Source organism: Crocodylus porosus, unplaced genomic scaffold (assembly GCF_001723895.1).
Source record: "Crocodylus porosus isolate Cpor-Errol unplaced genomic scaffold, CroPor_comp1, whole genome shotgun sequence".
Taxonomy (NCBI): domain Eukaryota; kingdom Metazoa; phylum Chordata; order Crocodylia; family Crocodylidae; genus Crocodylus; species Crocodylus porosus.
Window position 1 is genome coordinate 89,156,608 of NW_017728906.1, and position 9,824 is coordinate 89,166,431.

Genomic DNA, 9,824 nt, shown 5'->3' on the forward strand with positions numbered 1-9,824 from the left:
GACAGGACCTGCCACTAATGAACCTGTGTTGGTTGCCCCTAAGCATGATCTCCCCTGCTGGCCCCTCGTGCATATGTGCCAGAATAATTCTCTCAAACAGCTTGCCCAGGATCGAGGTAAGACAAACTGGCCTATAGTTTCCTGGGTCGTCCTCCTTCCCCTTTTTGAAGATAGGATCCATATTGGCCCTCTTCCAGTCCTCTGGCACCACACCAGAGCACCACAAGTGCTCGTAAAGCTGTGCCAGGGGTCCTGCAATGACCTCAGCCAACTCCCTTAGTACTCTAGGGTGGAGATCGTCCGGACCAGCTGACTTAAATACATCCAGTCCCTCTGGAAGTTCCCTAACTAGTTCTTCACTAACCCTTGGCCTAGTTGTGCCTCCCCTGGGGCCTGAGGGGGGCCCAGCTCGGGGGTGACTGTTCTGGTCCCTGCTTAGAAAAATGGAGGGAAAGAAACGGTTAAATACGACTGTATGTGGGTTATAGATTTTACAGATTTTAAGGCCAGATAGGATTGCTAGTTCATCTGATCTAAAAGATACTTCCCTATCCAATCTTCTTTATTTACATAGTGAAGTATGTATAAATGGCTCTTTATTTAATAATCTAAATAGTAATTCATTATATCCAACCAACTCTGACTCAACTCCCCACTCTACCCTCAGCAAAAAAACATGTGGCCACATGTCTGTACACTGTTGAATTAAAACTGTGCACCAAGGTTTCTTCTGTTTTGTTAACAAATTACAATCATAGATACAGCCTTTCACCCTGGAAATAAAACCTGGATGGAGGAGTTTAGGGGAAGAAATTTTCAAGATGCCCCTGAGAATTTTTCTGTATTCTCTCTTGGGCTTCAGTATTGGCTTCTAGAGAAATTAGCCAAATAAACTCAAAATAACTATGGTAGTCCAGGCAGTGTCTTACACCTCAACACTTGTCTTGGGTCTAGTACTGGAGTATCCAACTCACGGCCTGAGAGTCAGATCCAGCCTGCTGTGCTGTCATGCAATCTGCAGGGCTTTCTGTGGATCCATTCCCCTGCTGCCAAATTTCCAGACCCATGGAGAGCCCTAGGCCCTCTACACTGCTCCTGATCCTAACATGCAGGTCCAGATGGGGGCAGTGCTAGGCCCCAGGGCCTGATCCCAACATGCAGGGGGGCTGTAAAGTGGAGGTGCTGGGCTCCCAGGACCCAATCTCTGCATGTGGGGCAGGGAGGCGATTGGTGCCAGGTCCTGGGGTCCAGTGCTGGTGTGCGGAGCTTGATTCAGGCCACAGACAGGCCCTACATCACTCATCTGGCCCATGGGGCCAAAATGTTGAGCATCACTAGTCTAGGACATTCCTCTGTTTCCTTGGAACTATACTGGTACAGCAACTCCTGTTTAGCTATTTACAGAGCCTTGCCTTCCAGTCTTTGAAAATAAGTTATTTATGTCTTATGACTCTTGCAGGGGAGTGATGTTTCATAGATAAAGGGTCAGAAGGGACCTTGTAGATCTTCTAGTCTGACCCCCTGCCCTGGACAGGAGAGAACTGGGCTCAAATGACCCCAGCCAGGTAAACGTCAAGCCTCCTCTTAAAGACCCCCAGGGTACGAGCCATCACCACTTCCCTTGGAAGTTGGTTCCAGATCCTAGCTGCCCTGACTGTGAAGTAGTGCCTTTTAATGTCTAGTCTGAACCTACTGTCTAGTGACTTTTATGGCCATTATTCCTTATTAAGCCAGGAGGCGCTCAGGGCAACAAGGTCTCTCCCATTCTCCACTGGCCCCCCCCCCCAGTAAGTTTATAGACAACCACCAGGTCCCCCCTCAGCCTTCTCTTGTGAAGGCTGAACAGGTTAAGGCCCCATAGCCTCTTCTCATATGGTCTGCCCTGCTGTCCCTGGATCATGCGAGTGGCCCTCCTTTGGACCCTCTCAGTGCTGTCCACATCCCTCCTGAAGTGCAGTGACCAGAACTGGACGCAGTACTCCAACTGTGGTCTGACCAATGTCAGATCACTTCCTTGGATCTGCTTGTAATGCATCTGTGGATGCAGGACAAGGTGCGGTTAGCCCTACTGACTCTGTTTTCGCATTGTCGGCCCATGTTCATCTTGGAGTCAGTAATGACTCCGAGATCTCTTTCTGCCACCATGCTTTTGAGAAGAGAGTTCCCTAGCCTATAGGTATGCTGCTGGTTCCTACTGCCCAAGTACAGCAGCCTGCACTTGTCAGTATTGAATCCCATCCTATTTTCATTTGCCCACCCCTGTAGCCTGTCCAGGTCCTGCTGTAATCTGTCCTTCCCTTCTAGCATGCTCACTTCACCCCATATTTTGGTGTCATCTGCTAATTTAAACAGGCTGCTCTTCACCCTGTTATCCAAGCCACTCAAAAAAATTGAACAGTGTGGGCCCAAGGACCGAGCCCTGGGGGACTCCACTGCCCACTTCCCTCCAGGTTGAAAATGACCTGTCCACCACCATTCTCTGAGTATGACCCCTCAGCCAATTCGCAGTCCATCTGACTGTGTAGGCATTAATGCCACAGTCACGTAGCTTTTTAAGGAGAATTGGGTGGGAGACAGTGTCAAAGGCCTTCCTGAAGTCCAGAAAGACTACATCCACCGCAACACCTGTGTCCAGTGATTTTGTGACCTGATCATAGAAGGCAGTCAGGTTGGTCTGACAGGACCTGCCCCTAATGAAACCATGCTGGTTGCCCTTGAGTATCATACCTGCTGCTGGCCCATCACAGATGTGCTCCTTGATAATCTTCTCAAAGCGCTTCCCCAAGATTGAAGCAAGACTAATGGGCCTATAGTTGCCCGGGTCCTCCCTCTTCCCTTTTTAAAAATGGGGACCACATTGGCCTTCTTCCAGTCATCTGGCACCTGGCCAGAGCACCACAAGTGCTCCTAAAGCTGTGCCAGGTATCCGGTGATTAACCCCTGCCAATTGCCTGAGCACCCTGAGGTGGAGAGCATCTGGACCTGCTGACTTGAACACGTCCAGGCCCTCCAGAAGTTCTCTAACCAAGTCCTCCCTGACACTAGGCTTGGCGGAGTTTCTCCCAAGTCTGCCCTGAATCTCGGTAGGGGAGTCCTGGTCCCTGCACAAGAAAATGGAGGCAAAGAAATTGTTAAAGAGGTCTGCTTTCTCCTCTGGTGCAACCACCAGATTGCCTAACGTATCCTGCAGGGGCCACACATTACCCAGGGACTTCTTCATTCTCCCTCTGTATTTAAAAAAGGACTTTTTGTTATCCTTGATGCCAATCCTAGTTCCATATCTGCCTTAGCTTTCCTAACAGCCCCCTTACAGACCCTAGCGGTGGAGGTATACTCCTTTTTGTTGATAGCCCCTCCCTTCCACTGTGTGTATGCCTCCTTTTTGGCAATCAGGTATGAAAGCCTCTCCCTTCCTTTTCTTGTAGGGCAGGGGAGATGTATACCTGGATCTTCAGGATGATTGGGTTCTCTTAAGACTAACAGCTCCATATAGTGGAAAAGAAATGATACAGCTTTGGAAGAACTGTACATGCAATCTTCAAATATTGATTACTTTTTGCAGAGTTAACTCTTTTGTCAGTTTCAGTGATTACTTTTAACAATCAAATAAATGTTTTGTAACTGACGTGTAATTGCTGTATAATCCAAAAATGTTGGTGATTTTATGAACTCTGTGAGACCGTATGAGTGAAATGAAAATCTTTGTTCATTGGAGCTTAAGGATTTCCTCTATGAATGTATTGTTCTGGCTCGGAGGGCTAAAAGGCCAGGGAACCAAGTAGTGAAGGCAAATGATGAATCAAGATAAGCCACTCCTGCATAAATATCCGAAGGGAGACGGTTACAAGACAGCGGAGGAAAGTCTGGATTTTGAGTATCTCCAGCAAAAATAAAGGTTTATTTTGCCATACTGGAACTCCAGAGTTGAAAAAAAACACTAAATAATTTTTAAAATTCCTTTGCGTGGATATATATCACTTGTTGTGATGTATCAAGAGGGCTGGGCTGACAGGGGAAGAGAGCACCTGTAGAAGAGTCTGAAAAAGTCAGGTGTGTTCCTTCAGCCAAAGAATGGCAAGCCTAAAAATGGTAAGTCCATTTTCTCTTAAGTAATTTTGTTCTGAGTAAATTGTGCTTTGGTGATCACCGATCAGTAACCAAACACCCATCTCCCAGTAGTGTCGTTGCCTGTGAAAGGACAGAAGTGGCGTCTGTGCCACGATCAGCCCTGTTGTAATATCACAATTGACACATGAGACTGCATGATGGGTGGGAGAGCTGTGTAATAACATCCCCACACTTGAAAGGACTAGGACAATTCTGAATTAGTTAGCTTTGGAACTTGGACAATAATGTCTAGAACAGGACTGTCCAACTTCCACTGCTCCACTGCTGCTCCACTGCTGTGCATGCATTCTGGGCAGCTTGGCAGGTTGCATGCATAGGGGGGAAGAATCATCTCTCCACTGCGTGTGCAGCTCAGGCAGCCTGGTTTTCACTTCTCTGCAGACAGCCCATGCAGCACAGGCCTATTTCTGGTCACGCATTCACAGTTCCTGTCTTGTGTGCAGCTTGGATTTCCAGCATTCCTGCCAGCTAGCTCTGCACTTCCTGCCCCAGGAGTGGAGGTAGGAAACAGAAGTCATAGGTGGGTGAGGGAGCTTGGACACAGGTCACCTAAGCTGCCAGGGTGGTGAGGGCAGCAGCACCCCAGGAGACACCTAGAGGCCATGTGCTAACCCTTCGGGAGTTGCATTTGGCCTGTGGGCCCCAACATGGGCAGCCCTTGTCTAAAGCACTGTATGTTTTGTACAAGATGAAATCTGTTGTTCATTTACCTACTTCTCTTTCATACAACTCTGTAGTTCACGTCTCAGATTTGATCTGGTTAAAGTAGTGCAAGTCCAGATACATTTCAAAGTTAGTTCAAATTAGACACAGGTGGAGACGCGCGTAAAACAATGTTTATTAATGAACGCTTTCTAGAGGTGGGGCAACATAAAGGGTGGTGGTTAGTGATGCATGAAATACTTTATTTCTAAGTTCATTTCCAACTATGGGTGAAATCCTGCTCCATCCACAGCTTGACTAATGGTGATTAGCAGGGACCTTGGTTTTCCTTTTCTAAAAATCACAATTTCTCCGATTTAAAAATAGAAAATTCTCTGATTAAAACCCCCCAAATCCACAATTAAAATGAAATGCTACTATATATACATATAGGTATCAGTTGAACATAATGTTTTATTGATATATTTACAATTTTAAAGTAATTTGGAAGCCCACCAGTGCCTCAATCACCAATCAATTCTAAATACCTATAATGTTTGGTGTTTGATTTTGGGTTTTTTTTATCATGGAAAATCAGAGCTCTGCCTTCTTGCTTTGCTCATCAGGATGCGGATCCAGCTGCAACTATGCCCCCCTACTGCTTTGAGCCCCACACTGCCATGATGTATGGCAGCAGCAGGTGTGGTGGTGAGGGGTTGTGCCCCCTGCTGTTGCCGGGTTGGCAGGGGGCACCTCACTATGGCAGCACAGGGGTTGTGGCAGCAACATCAGGCTTCCCTGCTCTGCCCTACCTTGTTGGGCCGTGGAGGCCCCAGGGGGAGACCAGCAGGGTGGGGAGCCTGAGTCTGTAGTGGGCAGCCCATCCCGCCCTGTGCACAAATCTGGGGGGCACCCCATGCCTCCCCAGGGAGTGTGTGCAGCTGCGGGGAGCCAGTTCCCCAGACTAGCCACCCGTGGCCCTGTCCCACTTCCTGCCTGGACCCTGCAGCCACATACAGCCCTGGGCCTCAACCCCCTGGCTGGGCAGCAGCCCCATCCCCATCCCCAGTCTTGCCCAACTCCCTCCCTCACTATGAGGGTCTCAGTTCCCCCTGCCACCCAGATGTACCTGCAGGAGCTGCTCTCTAGGCTGCCTGGTGGCCTCTGCCTGACTGCCCTCCACGCTGTATGGTGCCTGATTGCCCTCTTCCTGATCCCTCCAGCCCCTGGCAGGCTGGAACTCTTCTGCATTAACCCACTTTCTTTTTTTCCTTTAAAGGAGAAAATCTGGGTTTTCCTCCTTAAGAAAGAGAAAATCCAGGTTTTTAAAATGAGAAAAATCTGGGTTTTACAATGTTTTTTCCATCATGAACAGGAAACCGGGATCCTTGGTGATTAGCAAAAGTAGTATAAGAGGGATACAGCCCAAAAGGTTGCAGTAGCATTTTCTAATTAGACACAGGAGTTCTGACTAATGAATTTGCCTAGACTCCTGCGACACTTTCCTCTGGTTTTTTTGCCCTTTGCAGTCCCTCTTTGTAGGCAACTTGCAAAGGTTGCCAGAGCATGAGACTCCACAGTGGGCATGCACTGTTACTGCTGCATAGTAATAAAAAAATACCGTGTAGTACGGGCACACATTTACATGTGCACACTCATACTGCACAGTAACTATGGTGACTTATGCTGACTTAGGACCTGCATGATGATGCAGGTAGCAAATTTACTCCCGAGTAGTTACTGCACAGCAAGTAGATGCCATACTATTCAGTAACCCTGCTTGTATGGACTGATTTGGGAGTGACTTTACTTCCAGGAACCTCAAAACTTTTGGGGTGACTTTACTTCTAAGTTGGTGCATACACAGTATTACTGCACTGTAATACCTAAATGTGTAGGCACCAGTCTAAAAACTGTGTGCTGCACAGTAAATTACTGTGGAGTAAGTTACTGCGCAGTAAATGCATGTGTAGACATGCCCAGTATGCAGGAAGGATGGTGACCACTGTTTAGCCTCTCCATGCCTAGTCTCTATCTCTCTACTACATGCAAGACATTACAAAGCCATTACTTTGCCTGCCCTCTATCAAAAATACAGCAAGGGCAGAAGAACAGTGGATCAGATTCTGGCTTCCTTCTTCAGGAAAGAAAAGCTATAGGAAGTTCTCATTTTGAAACATCCTAAGATAAAAATGGCATTGTATGGTTTAACACTGTTCCTTCCAGAGGTAAAAGGGGTTTCTTGTTCATAGAAATCCATTTTTAACAGAATCCAACTCAAAATAACATTTATTTAAAAAATACACTACCTTTTGTTCAACATCTAGTGTTTGAGACTATTACTTCTGTTTTGTTTTTAAGCAAAGGTGCTATATTATATGGAAGAGCCATAGTAATTTCAGCAATGGTTATACACCATGAAACTAGTTTACTGAGAGCATTGAAAATAGCAGGTACTGATGGCAGAACAATATGAGTTGGTCTACAGAGTTTGCCTTCTGAAATCCATTAGGTTCAGAATAATAAGTAAAGAAACATGTTTTCAGCATTTAGCCTACAGAAGTCTGTAACATATTTATAATTCTCCAATTTGCATTGGGTTAATAGGAGCTGAGTTCTTCTGGAGTACCAAACTGGCAAAGAAGGACTGGTTAGGAGTGTCAGCTCTTTCCCTATTATGTGTTTTTTGCCCATGTGAGACATGAGGCAGATTTTGAAAGCTGAGCTGGAGGGTATCAAACCTCGAGGTAGACCAAGACAAGGATGGGAAGATGATGAATAACCCAAGATACTGGTACAACATACATGCACTTTACAAAATAAATGTGGAAACAGGCTGCATGAATTCATGTTTTCTCAGAAGATCACAAGGTTGGAAGTCTTTTTAGTGTAATTTGGCCTCACTGAAGTTCCTTTCACTGGGTATAGGTAGCATCCTGTTGAGCCAGTTATCCCATATCCGAGGCAGTCCACAGGCCTTCCATACACCAGCAGTGGAAAAGAAATTTGGCTTGCTGACAACTTCCTCATTGTGGCAATCAATATGCTGTCTAAATTGAATGTTTTTTTTCCCTAGTCTTTGTTAATGGATTATTTAAAGTGGGCTGGCCAACTTGTGGCATTCATGTCACAAGCGATATGAGCAACTTCTGTTTGGGACCCATGGCAGTTTGGGGAGGAGGCAGAATCACTGTGGCAGATTGGGCAGGGAGCAGAAAACAGAGCAGGACATAGGACAGGGAGCAGAAAACTGAGCAGCAGTTTGGCAGGGGAAAAGGTTCAAAGTACCACTTGGGGAAGGCACAGGCTTAACTTGTGGCATGCCTGCGGGCTTTAAATTTGGCTCATCAAGGGAAGGGGAAGAGAGGGCAGAGAAAGGTTTGGACCACTAAACCAAGTGTCACTCACAAGAACAGCTCGGCCTAGACCGACGACGAGCAGAACAAATACCCAAGTAAGCAACAGGGGCCCAGGTAGTACTAAGATTAGGGGGACATTGCATGCATCTTCAGGAGGCCTCAAATGCTTCTACACTAATGCTCATAGTATGGGGAACAAGCAAGAGGAACTTACCCTCCTGCTAGCTAACACCAACCCAGACATAGTGGGGCTCACTGAAACGTGATGGGACCCAACGCATGACTGGGCAGTGAATATCAAGGGCTATAGGCTGTGCAGGAGGGATTGAACAGAGAGGAAAGGTGGGGATGTGGCGCTGTACGTCAAGGAGAAATACACATCCTCAACGAGTAGCAGTGGGTCAGAGGAGGGGCACACTGAAGTGCTCTGGGTTAGAATACAAGGAAGTCGAGGGGAAAGGGATTTAACGGTGGGGGTCTACTACAGACCACCCAACCAAGGGGGTCGAACTAGAACGAGAATTCTTAAGTCAGCTCACAGCAGTTAGGTCAAAGGATGCGGTCATCATGGGTGACCTAAACTTTCCAGACCTCTACTGGGAAGAGCAGTCAGCCAGGTCTGACCACTCATGTAGGTTACTAGCCCAAATGCAGGACTCCATCTAACCCAGGAGGTGCACAGCCCCACCAGGGGAGATGCCTTGTTGGATCTGGTCCTGGCCATGGGTGACGACTTCGTGACGGGTCTGTGGGTGCTCAACCACCTGGGCAACAGCGATCATTGCCTGCTGGAATTTACCATCCAGCGCAAGGTGGCAAAGGCCTGCAGCAAGGCAGCAGCCCTGGACTTCAGGAGGGTGAATTTCAATAAGGTAAGGAGAATAGTCAGGGAAACACTGAGGTCCCAGAGGGGAGGGGAGTTGGGTGTCCAAGAAGAGTGGTCATTCCTTAAGGAGATGATCCTCCAAGCCCAAAGGGAGGTAATCCCAACACGGATCAAAGGGGTCAAGAGTGTGCAAAAGCCCCCATGGCTCATCAAAAGCATATAGGAATATCTCTTAGCTAAAAGGGAGGCGCACACCCAATGGAAGGGAGGGGCCATCACCAGGCAGGACTATACCTTGGTTGCTCGGGGCTGTGAGGGGGCGGTCAGGAAGGCCAAGGCAGAGATGGAACTGGGACTAGCTTCCCAGATCAAGGACAACAAGTCCTTTTAAAATATGTAGAGGGTAAAAAGAAGGTACTGGGTAACGTGGGGCCTCTGCAGGACACGCTAGAAAATCTGGTTGTCACACCAGACAGCAAAGTTAACCTATTTAACAATTTCTTTACCTCCAGAAGGGAGGAATGGGCTGCAATCAGACCTGGACTGGTTACAGGGGTGGGCGGATGAGAACAGGATGGGTTTCAACACTGACAAGTGCAAGGTGATGCACCGGGGGAGGAAGAACCAGCAGCATACCTATAGGCTGGGGAACTCGCTTCTTATCAGGGCAGAGGCAGAAAAGGATCTTGGAGTCACTATTGATGCCAAGATGAACATGGGCCAACAGTGTGGGGATGCAGTAAGGAAGGCCAACCAGACCTTGTCATACATCCACAGATGCATCTCAAGCAGGTCCAAGGAGGTGATCCTCCCCCTCTATGTGGCACTGGTCAGGCCACAGCTGGAGTACTGTGTCCAGTTCTGGGCGC